Source organism: Perognathus longimembris, chromosome 4, assembly GCF_023159225.1.
Source record: "Perognathus longimembris pacificus isolate PPM17 chromosome 4, ASM2315922v1, whole genome shotgun sequence".
Taxonomy (NCBI): Eukaryota; Metazoa; Chordata; class Mammalia; order Rodentia; family Heteromyidae; genus Perognathus; species Perognathus longimembris.
In genome coordinates, this window is record NC_063164.1 from 3,636,095 (window position 1) to 3,645,559 (window position 9,465).

Genomic DNA, 9,465 nt, shown 5'->3' on the forward strand with positions numbered 1-9,465 from the left:
ACTTCCTCCAGTGATGGCTCACACCAAACCCACACACAACTTCCTCCAGTGATGCCTACACCAAATCCACACACACTTCCTCCAGTGATGCCCCACACCAAACCCACACACAACTTCTTCCAGTGATGCCCCACACCAAATCCACACACACTTCCTCCAGTGATACCCACACCAAACCCACACACACTTCCTCCAGTGATACCCACTCCAAATCCACACACACTTCCTCCAGTGATGGCCCACACCAAACCCGCACACACTTCCTCCAGTGATGGCTCACACCAAACCCGCACACACTTCCTCCAGTGATGCCCCACACCAAACCCACACACACTTCCTCCAGTGATACCCACACCAAACCCACACACACTTCCTCCAGTGATGCCCCACACCAAACCCACACACACTTCCTCCAGTGATGGCTCACACCAAACCCGCACACACTTCCTCCAGTGATGGCCCCACACTAAATCTGCTTGTACAAGCAGAACAGTGTGTGTGGAAGGCCTACATCCAACTGATGCATGTATTTCCCCACAGGGGGAAAAAGTCCCTTAGTTTCAGCCCTGTGGAAGAAACTGGGCCTGCTCAGCAGGGGCTCCAGAAGCATTGTTCCAAGAATGGCAAAGCCCAGGAGAGAGCCAGGCAGCTCCAACACAGCCGAGACAGAGGAACAGAAGGCAGGGCAGCGAGAACTGAGGAGCTGGGGACAGACAGGTTCCAGGGATGGAAGCATGACCCAGGCCAGATAGCTCTGAGGACACATGGTAGGTGGGGAAAACACCTAGGCTCCATACTTCCCCTACCCAGCAGACAGATCACTCTGGGTGCGGGGCACAGCATGCAGCTACACCAGGAGGCAAGTACAGTGGCAGTACCACCCGTCACCAAGGGCGAAGCAGAGGCTGCCCAGCTGCAGCGGTACAGAGCAGCGCGGGCAGGAACAGAGTGACTCCGAGGACTGAGCCTCGCACTGTGGAAGGCCGGCGCTGAGAAGTGGAGCCTGGAGCCTGGCCTTGGAGGGGCACGAAGGGAGCAGGTGGATGCAGAGAAGTCTTGGGGTGGAGTGGGTAGGTGAAATCCATGCTCTTCAAGAACAGCACGCTCTGCTCCGAAACGCACCCGCGGGCGAGGACACCAGGGGTGGCCCCGCCCCACACAGAGAGGATACCACGGCAGCCCTGCCAGCCCTTCTCCTCCCTCCCACGCGGGCACAGTGGATTCCAGCACACTAGAATCATTCGATCACACACATAATACACTACAATTTGACTACACTGCTGGCTTACGACAGCATGAGAAAATAAAGGTGCTATTCCAATTACACTTCACAGCTAACTAAAAGGAATCACCTTCAATCGCTGGAAGAATCCTGAAAGTGCAGGACGTGCTGACTTCCTTTAAGAAGCTGTCTTGAAAGGATCTTTTACTTGCAAAATTTTATGCATACTTATCTCAATCGCTGAGCTCGAATACACTGTCACCATTAGGTGACTTGAAACTTTTCTGCTCATTTTGACTAAGTTGAGATATTCACTAGCTTGCTCTGCAGAGAATCCTGAACCCAGTCCCTGGAAGAGCCCCAAGCTTCCGTTACAGTTGGAAGCTCTGCCTTTGGTGGAGCGCGTCTGTCTCAAGCCCAACTTGGGAGGGCTCAGGGAAGTCACGTTTCCACCGCTGGGAGCCAGAGGCTTGCCTCTGCAAACAGAAGCAGCTTAGGCTCAGATCTGTCAACAGTTTTTAAATCAAAGGCCTTCCTTCCTGACTTAAATGTTAAGTCAATTACAGCTCTAATCCAAAAAGGGTATTTAATTGGCCTTTATTTAAGTTCCCAGATACTTTGCCCAAATACTGAAATATACCTACTGAATCCTCTCCACTTCCTCACCACATAGGCAAACAACTAAGCAGAAGGCGGGGAGCACGAGGCCTGGGGCGGGGCTGTCCAGGGTCAGGCCTGAGCCTGCCCGGGGGCTGGGCACACCCACCCCAGGCCTAGACCTCCTCTCCAGTCGGCGTCCCTCCGGCCCCGCTGCCACAGCACGGAAGCTGGGTGAAGGGTGTCTCTAGTCAGAGGCACCAAGTGCAGGAACTGAAGAGACTCCATCAAGTCGGGGGACCCACCCCGTTCCTGCCCCCTTCCCCACTCACACCATTACCATTCCCTCCAGCTCCCCTCCACATACCAAGGTATGTGCAGCTTTTCTAAGGCTTATCCACCAGTGTGCAATGGTTTAGACTTTGAGACACTTTTCCTAAGGGAGTAATACTAGAAACCACGGCTCTGTCTCCCAGCTCACTCACTGACACCTATTTACCCACGACTGTGAAGAAATGCTGCGTTCACACAGAGCTCCAAACAAGGTCTGCACCACACGGTTCTCTATTCCAACATCCGCGAGCCACGCTGTCCTCCACAAGCCCCAAACCAGAGGCACAGGGCTCACAGGTCTCCCTGCCCGGGACCGCACAGTGACCCGCACTCTTCTGTCCTCACCAACAGTCTCGTCAACATGGGATGCCGCTGTCTGGAGCTCATGTTCTCTGGTGCACTTGCTCCTAAGCCAGGCCTCGGCCCTCTGCGCTGTAGTTATTTTGAGGATGGGGTGTCACGTTTATGCCCAGGCCATCTGGACTCCTATTTATAGCTACTGCACAGCTGAGATGACAGGTGTATGCAGCCATGACCAGCTACTGGTCGAGATGGAGGTCTTAGGAAATTTTTGCCCAGGCTTGTGTAGAACCTTCCAGGCAATGAGTTACAGGTGTGAGCCGCCACATTCACCTTGGTCAACGCTGTTTATGACTTTTTTGCAGAATGCTGAAATAGGGAGTCCGGGTCTGGCCAGCACCATCTTGGCCGCAGGTGGATGGTAGGGTCTGGCATCGTGTCTTCGTTGTGGGGAAAGGGTGATGGGTGAGCCTGAATCCCTGGAAGCAAGGGCAGGCACTTGGCTGATAGGTTACTAAACCTGTCAGTCCAGTGCCTGGGACTGTGAGTTTCCGGTGACCCTGCCCCCTGACCTGACCCTGTTTAGGCCCAGACCAGCTCTGACACTATTACGCCATGCCACGTGAGTCTGTGTTCCTGTCCTAACTCCTGTCTCCCGGCTCGTCTCCACTCACCATGGCGTCCCACTTCAGCTCTCCACTGGAGCTGAATTGGTTTGTTGGCATTGTTTTTGTTCTTTCTTTCCTCTCCAGCCTCCATAGCTCAGTTTCCCAACAGCGTTAAGTGTATTTGCTGGCTGCTGGTCTTTGAGACGAGAGTCCACCATGCAATGCAGTCGCCAGCCTTTTAATAAAGACTCCAAGATTCAACCTCTCAAAAAGTGGCTTCTCCTTTTTCTCACCATATAACGATGTGACAGAGCAAACTCCTATTTCTAGTGGCCACACACAGCCACAGAGAAAACCAAGCCCTGAAACAGAAGCCACCTGCAAAGACAGGTGCCATGCTCACCCCCTCCTGCTACTGCAACCGGGGCCCGCAAGCTCCATGCCTGAAAACACGGCTTCCTTCTGCCGCAGCTCTGAGGTTGGGAAGGCCCTGGCAGGCAGACAGGCAGGCGTCACCAGATCAACCTCCAGTGCCCTCAGGACTGCACGAAAGGCTCTGGGGAGAATCCATTTCCTCGTCCTCTCAAAGGATTCTCAAGGCCACCCTCCACCCTCTATCTTTGTCCCCCGGTCCTCCTCTTCAAAGTCAGCAAAGCCATGGGACCTGACACTTACCCCAGGCACAGGGCACTCCTGGCCTCCCCTCTTCTACTGAGTCCTGCAAAAGGGAATGAAATCTAAACAAGCCAGTGCATAAGATAGCCAAATGCTATGATGGGGAAAAGCCAAATTGGGGAATGGCATTTATAGGATCCCTGTTTTTCCCTTTAAAAATTGAAGAATCACTCTGTCTTATACTACATGTAACGAAGAGCTCAAAAACAGATCAAAGATCTGGTCTAAAAGAAAAAACAAAAAAACTCTTAGAAGAAGACTGACCATGTAGTATCAGTAAAAGAACCTTCATTGAAAGCACAAGGCCCCGAGTTCAATCCTCAGTACTGAAAAATAATAAACAAATAAAAAAGCAAAAGCTCTTAGAAGAAAACACAGGAGTTTATCTTCATGCTCTCATATTAGGCAGTGATTGGGAAGGAAAGAACAAAAGAGAGGCACACTGGATTTAATTAAAATAAAAATGAGTATATAAAAAAACTTTATCACGAACATGAAAAGCCAAGTCCCTGAATGAAGGAATGGGTCTGTAAATCATGTATCTGACAGGCACCTACAATCTAGAATACCAAGAATACTTACAACTCAACAATAAAAGGACAAATAATCAAATTTTTGTGTGCCGGTCCTGGGGCTCAAACTCGGGGACTAGACACTGTCCCTGAGCTTTTTTACTCAAGTGCTCTACTATTGAGCCACAGTCCCACTTCTGGACTTTTTGGGTAGTTAACTGGAGATAAGCGTCTCATGTACTTCCCTGCCCAGGCTGGCTTTGAACTATCATCCTCAGATCTCTGCCTCCTTGAGTGGCTAGGATTACAGATGTGAGCTACGCCCCGACCCCCCGGACCTGACTGCATTTACCCAATTTTAAAATGCACAAAACATGTGAACAGGCATAGCTCCAAAAACGAATGACCAATCATACACAAGAAAACCTGTCCAACTCAATTAGTCAGTGTAATGTAACTCTAAGCCACAATGATACGCCACTTTGTACCACTAAGACAGCTACAGAACACCACGGCCAAGAATGTGGAGAAACTGGGATTCCCATAATCTGCTAGTGATAACTCACTCAGAACAACCAAAAGGCAGACACAGCCCAACTATCCTTTCTGATGAGAAAGCTGGGAGACAAAATTAGCATTGCCTGTTAAGAAGTACAGGGCTCTCTGGAAATGACAAAATGTTCTAAAATTAAGATAGTGATCTCAGTTATACAAGTCTATGGAAAAAAAATCACTAGCTTATACACTTTGAGGGGGGTGATCTTAAAGTATGTTAATTACGTCAATAAAGATAGCATTTTTTTAAGTAAAAATCACAGACTGGGTTTCATGGGTGCTATGTCTGGGTCCTGAGTAGACGGGAACTGCTAGGAGGAGGTGGAACAGTGGAGACTGGGAGGGGTGGGCCTGGTGGGAGCTAGCAGGTCCCTGGGGATGTATGTGGCCTCCAGGGGGGTGGGGACAGCGGCCCATCCTGAGGAAGTGCTTTCACGCTGCCGCCATGGGCTCCATTCCTGAGGTGCCTCCCCTGACCCAAAGCCACAGTGTCACCTAACCCTGGTCTGCAACCTCTACAACTGTACACAAAAATAAAATTCTAAGTTGACTGGCTCTGTGTTTTGTTATAATGACAGAACACAATGAGCACAGAAAGTGTCCCGAATGACCTAACGCGGCCAGGGCACAGTGGCTACCTGTGAGTCTGGGCGCGCAATCGCAAGGACATGCTTTGGCTCCTCAGTTTCCTTGCTGTCTAGTGTCCCCTACAGCAAGTCTACATGGCTCTTACGAGGCGACAGCGATCTAAGGTCTTAAGAGGACAGCGCTCGCAGGGCCAAGCCCTTGGTAATCACAGCCACAGGGAAAGGCGCGCACTGTGGAGGCTTGGCTGGACTGCCAGGAGACATCTCATACACTCCCCTGGTCAACTGAGCAGACATCCCTGAGACGCCCGAGCCCTTCCATTGTGTCCTCTCTCTCTCTTGCTCTGCATACATACGCGTAAGTGCGCGTATGTCTATATTTAATATTTAATGAAATACGCAACGAACATTGCTTTCTCTCCCTGTTTGGGACTATGCCCTGCACGCCCTCAGTGCGGACGGGAGCACACCGCATCACTGCAGGTCCCGGCGGCTGAAGGGTCGCATCTCTCCAATCCAGCAGCCCTTTAAAGGCTGAGTCCTCGCTGAGGCATGAGGCCCTGGTCCCGTCACTGTGGGAAACACACAGACTTCCTGGAACTCCAAGTGAGCAAAATGGGCTGGCCTCTCTGGGGTCCTCTTAAGACAGGCTAAAGCAAACAGGGAAAGGAAGTGGATAGAGAGGAGAACATTCTGGAAATGCTGTCAAGGGCTTGAGAGATGGTATTGCGAAACATACGGGTTTCCTGACCACACTTTTTCAGTGGCCATGGAGTTAAGTCGAGAAACACTGGCTCCAGGGCTCCAGGGCCTAAAGCCAAGCTGCCCCCCTTCCTCACACCAGCCTCCCAGGATGCACTGCGACACCCCCCCCCCCATCCGTGCTGTACATGTGCCCCGTGGCGGTCAGGTGACACACACCAGAGGGGGCTTCCTAGGGAGCCCAGGAATGTGGCCCTGCTCGGGTTGGCACCTGGACCGACTGGCCCGTGGGTGAGGGAGCCCCCTGCTGCGTTCAGTGGGTCTCTCTGTGCCAAACCCGCCAAGCACGAGCCCAGCGAGCAAAGGCTGGGCTGGAGCCGCCCTCGCTCAGAGGGCGGAGTGAGACCGCTCTGCTCGGCAGGCTGTGTCTCTGCATCACAGAAGCAGGCACGGACAGGGGCAAGGTGGCACTGCGGGCAGGCAAGCCATTGGCTCCTTTTAAAGAAAAAATGCTTACGTCAGATGCTGGCGGCCTTAACTAGTCAAGAGGCTAAGATCTAAGGACCACAGTTCGAGGACAGCCCAGGCAGAAAAGTCTGTAAGACTCTTGTCTCCAGTTAACCAGCAAAAGGCCACAGTGGAAGTGTGGCTCAGGTGGCAGAACACCACAGCCTTGAGTGAAAAAGCAAAGCAAGAGCATGAGGCACTGAGTCCAAGCCCCAGTACCAGAAATTTTAAAAAAAGAATGCAGAGGGGAAGGACAAGGACCACATCCACAGTGACACGGGAGAGGGACGGCCAGGGTAGCCCTGCTGTGGCAAGGCAGCTGCCTGGCTCTACGCCCTCGGACCCGGCCAGGGCCCCCGGGAGGAGGGCGTGCGACACAGAGACGGCAGGAGCTCCTTCTCGTGGGGACCAGCTCTCCAGAGCTCCTCCACAATTTTATCGGCACTATTCGGCAAACTCTCAAGAAGCGACTGGAAATGGCGTGAAGGTTTCGTGGAGCACGCGGCACTCCGATCGCACTCTGGCTTCCCTCCTGGGAGCAAAGGCCGGGTGGGTGGAGAGGGGCTCCCGACGACAGCCTGCAGCGGAGATGCTCCTGCCTGCCTTCCCGGGGAGCCTTCAGTCACACGGGGGCCCCTGAGAGGCCCTCCCTGGCCCTGCAGGGTGCAGTCAGCGCTCAGCCCTGAGCCAGCCCCGGTGCTTCATGCTCTTCACTCCGGCTCCTCGGGGAGGTAGAAGCAGCACTGAAAATCCCAGGGCAGCTGAGCGAAGCTAGCCAACCCACTATCTGAAACAAGGAAAGGGATGTGGTCCCTCCCGAATGCTGAAAGGCTCGCTTGGCAAACAGGAGGTCCTGGCTTCAATCCCCAGGACCACCACCACCACACAAACACAGGAACTCAGTCCTGATCTTTCTGCACTCCTGCCATGCATGTCCCTGGCCCACGCAAACTTCCCACCACAGAAACCTAGTGACTGGGGAGGAGCAGCCGGGCAGGACCTGCTCCACCGGGGACCGCACTAATCAAATCCATGCTCCAGAGCAGGCTCCTAATGACCCACCAGGTTAGTCTGCTACCTCCCAGTTCCCTCCTGCTCCCCAAAGCCTGACCTTCAACCTACCTTTCTACCTCTGAAGACGGCCTTCCCCAGAGCTCCCTCGGGGAGCTTCCCACAGCACCCAGCAAGAGTTACAAACAAGCTGCCTGAAACTCTTGGCCTGGTGACTCAGAAGGGAAGCTTCTGCCCCCTGTAAGGGGCACAGAGGGCTGACCTGGACTGGCTCCCACTACAAGGGCAGAGAAAAGCAGTGACATTTGTAATCCAGCGTGTAATCCACTAGGAAAGAGGAAAGTTCGGGTCTACCACCAAGACCCGCGATGAGGAGCCGTGACTGCGCACGGTCCTGACCAGCCTGACAGCAGGCCCAGAGCCGCGGCCGGATACCTCAACGGGGCCCTGCCTGAAGAAAGCATCAGATGCAGGGGCCGGAAGGGCGTGCGGCTGGCCCAGGAGCAGGCCAGGGCTTGGGGTGGGATATGTGAGTCCTCCACACAGACCACCCAAGGTAGCATGAAGGCCCGTGGCACCCCTTTACCAACAGACCAACAGACAACGGCATCCACAGGAACTCTAGGATCCTGCCCCAGCCCAGACACAAGCACAACTTAAGCGCTGCCACCCACGTCAACCACATTAGATACCCCAACAGAGGTGGTGGTTCCAAGCACGGGCAGATCGACAGGGCTTGGCACAAAGCTCTTGTTTGGGATAAAAAAGAATCGCCTGTTGTTTTCTTTTTTTTGCCAGTCCTGGGCCTTGGACTCAGGGCCTGAGCACTGTCCCTGGCTTCTTCCCGCTCAAGGCTAGCACTCTGCCACTTGAGCCACAGCGCCACTTCTGGCCGTTTTCTGTATATGTGGTGCTGGGGAATCGAACCTAGGGCCTCGTGTATCCGAGGCAGGCACTCTTGCCGCTAGGCTATATCCCCAGCCCGCCTGTTGTTTTCTAGTGCCTGCTCCTAGAGGCAGTGGCCTTGTGAGCCCCCTACATCGCATCGAATTTCAACGCTGAAATCCACAATGAGAAAGCCTTGAAGTTTCTTTCAGTGTCTTTGTTTTCTCCTATCTGAACTGATAACAGTGACCTCAAACAGGTGCAGGGTCTCAAGCTGGCATGTAAAAAGTCCCTGAAGTCTTTCCTGAAGCCACAACCTCTGTGCCACAGAGAATTCTTCTCTGCTCTGTCAATGTTTGTACATAGATTAGGAAATTGAGGTCACTCAACTAGCCAAGTTCACACTTAAGGTCTTACTTCAACAAGAAAAAGAAAGAAAGAAAGGAAAGGCTCTAACTTAAGTGCTCTGTGTGAAGGTACAATGATGAATGTCAGGGCTGCTCATGGTCACCTGACTGGCTTCTCCCCACTGGGCCCCTCCCATACCTGGACAAGGTCCTGGCCTGCGGTTCCCTCCAAACCAAAGCCCTACTGTGGCTCCCTGTGTAAACTCCCCGAGAGCAGGCTCCAACTCACACCCGGAAGGCACAGCCACCAATGTCCACCAACAGGACAGAAGACGTGCCTTCTGATACTGACAACAAGGACAGTTCCAGCAGCAGCAACTACCTACTGCGCTTAGCTCCGTTCAGTTCTCCTCAACAAATCCTAACGGTGCAAGACACGGGATTCATGCAACCTGCAGACAAAATAAGCAGACGTTCACAGAGCTGCGCAGCAGGGCACTGAGGAGAGTGAGAGCCAGCTGTGGTTGCATCAGTAACCTGAGGGTTTCAGTTACAGGATCAGAAGTGTGTGTGTGTGTGTGTGTGTGTGTGTGTGTGTGTGTGTACGCACGCGGGTATGCTTGT

The 9,465-nt window shown here is 53.1% G+C and overlaps 1 protein-coding gene across 1 annotated transcript in view; it reads right to left on the bottom strand.

Moving 5' to 3' along the window:
- Positions 1–9,465, bottom strand: part of Agap1 (ArfGAP with GTPase domain, ankyrin repeat and PH domain 1) — a 411,357-nt gene that overhangs the window by 358,343 nt on the left and 43,549 nt on the right.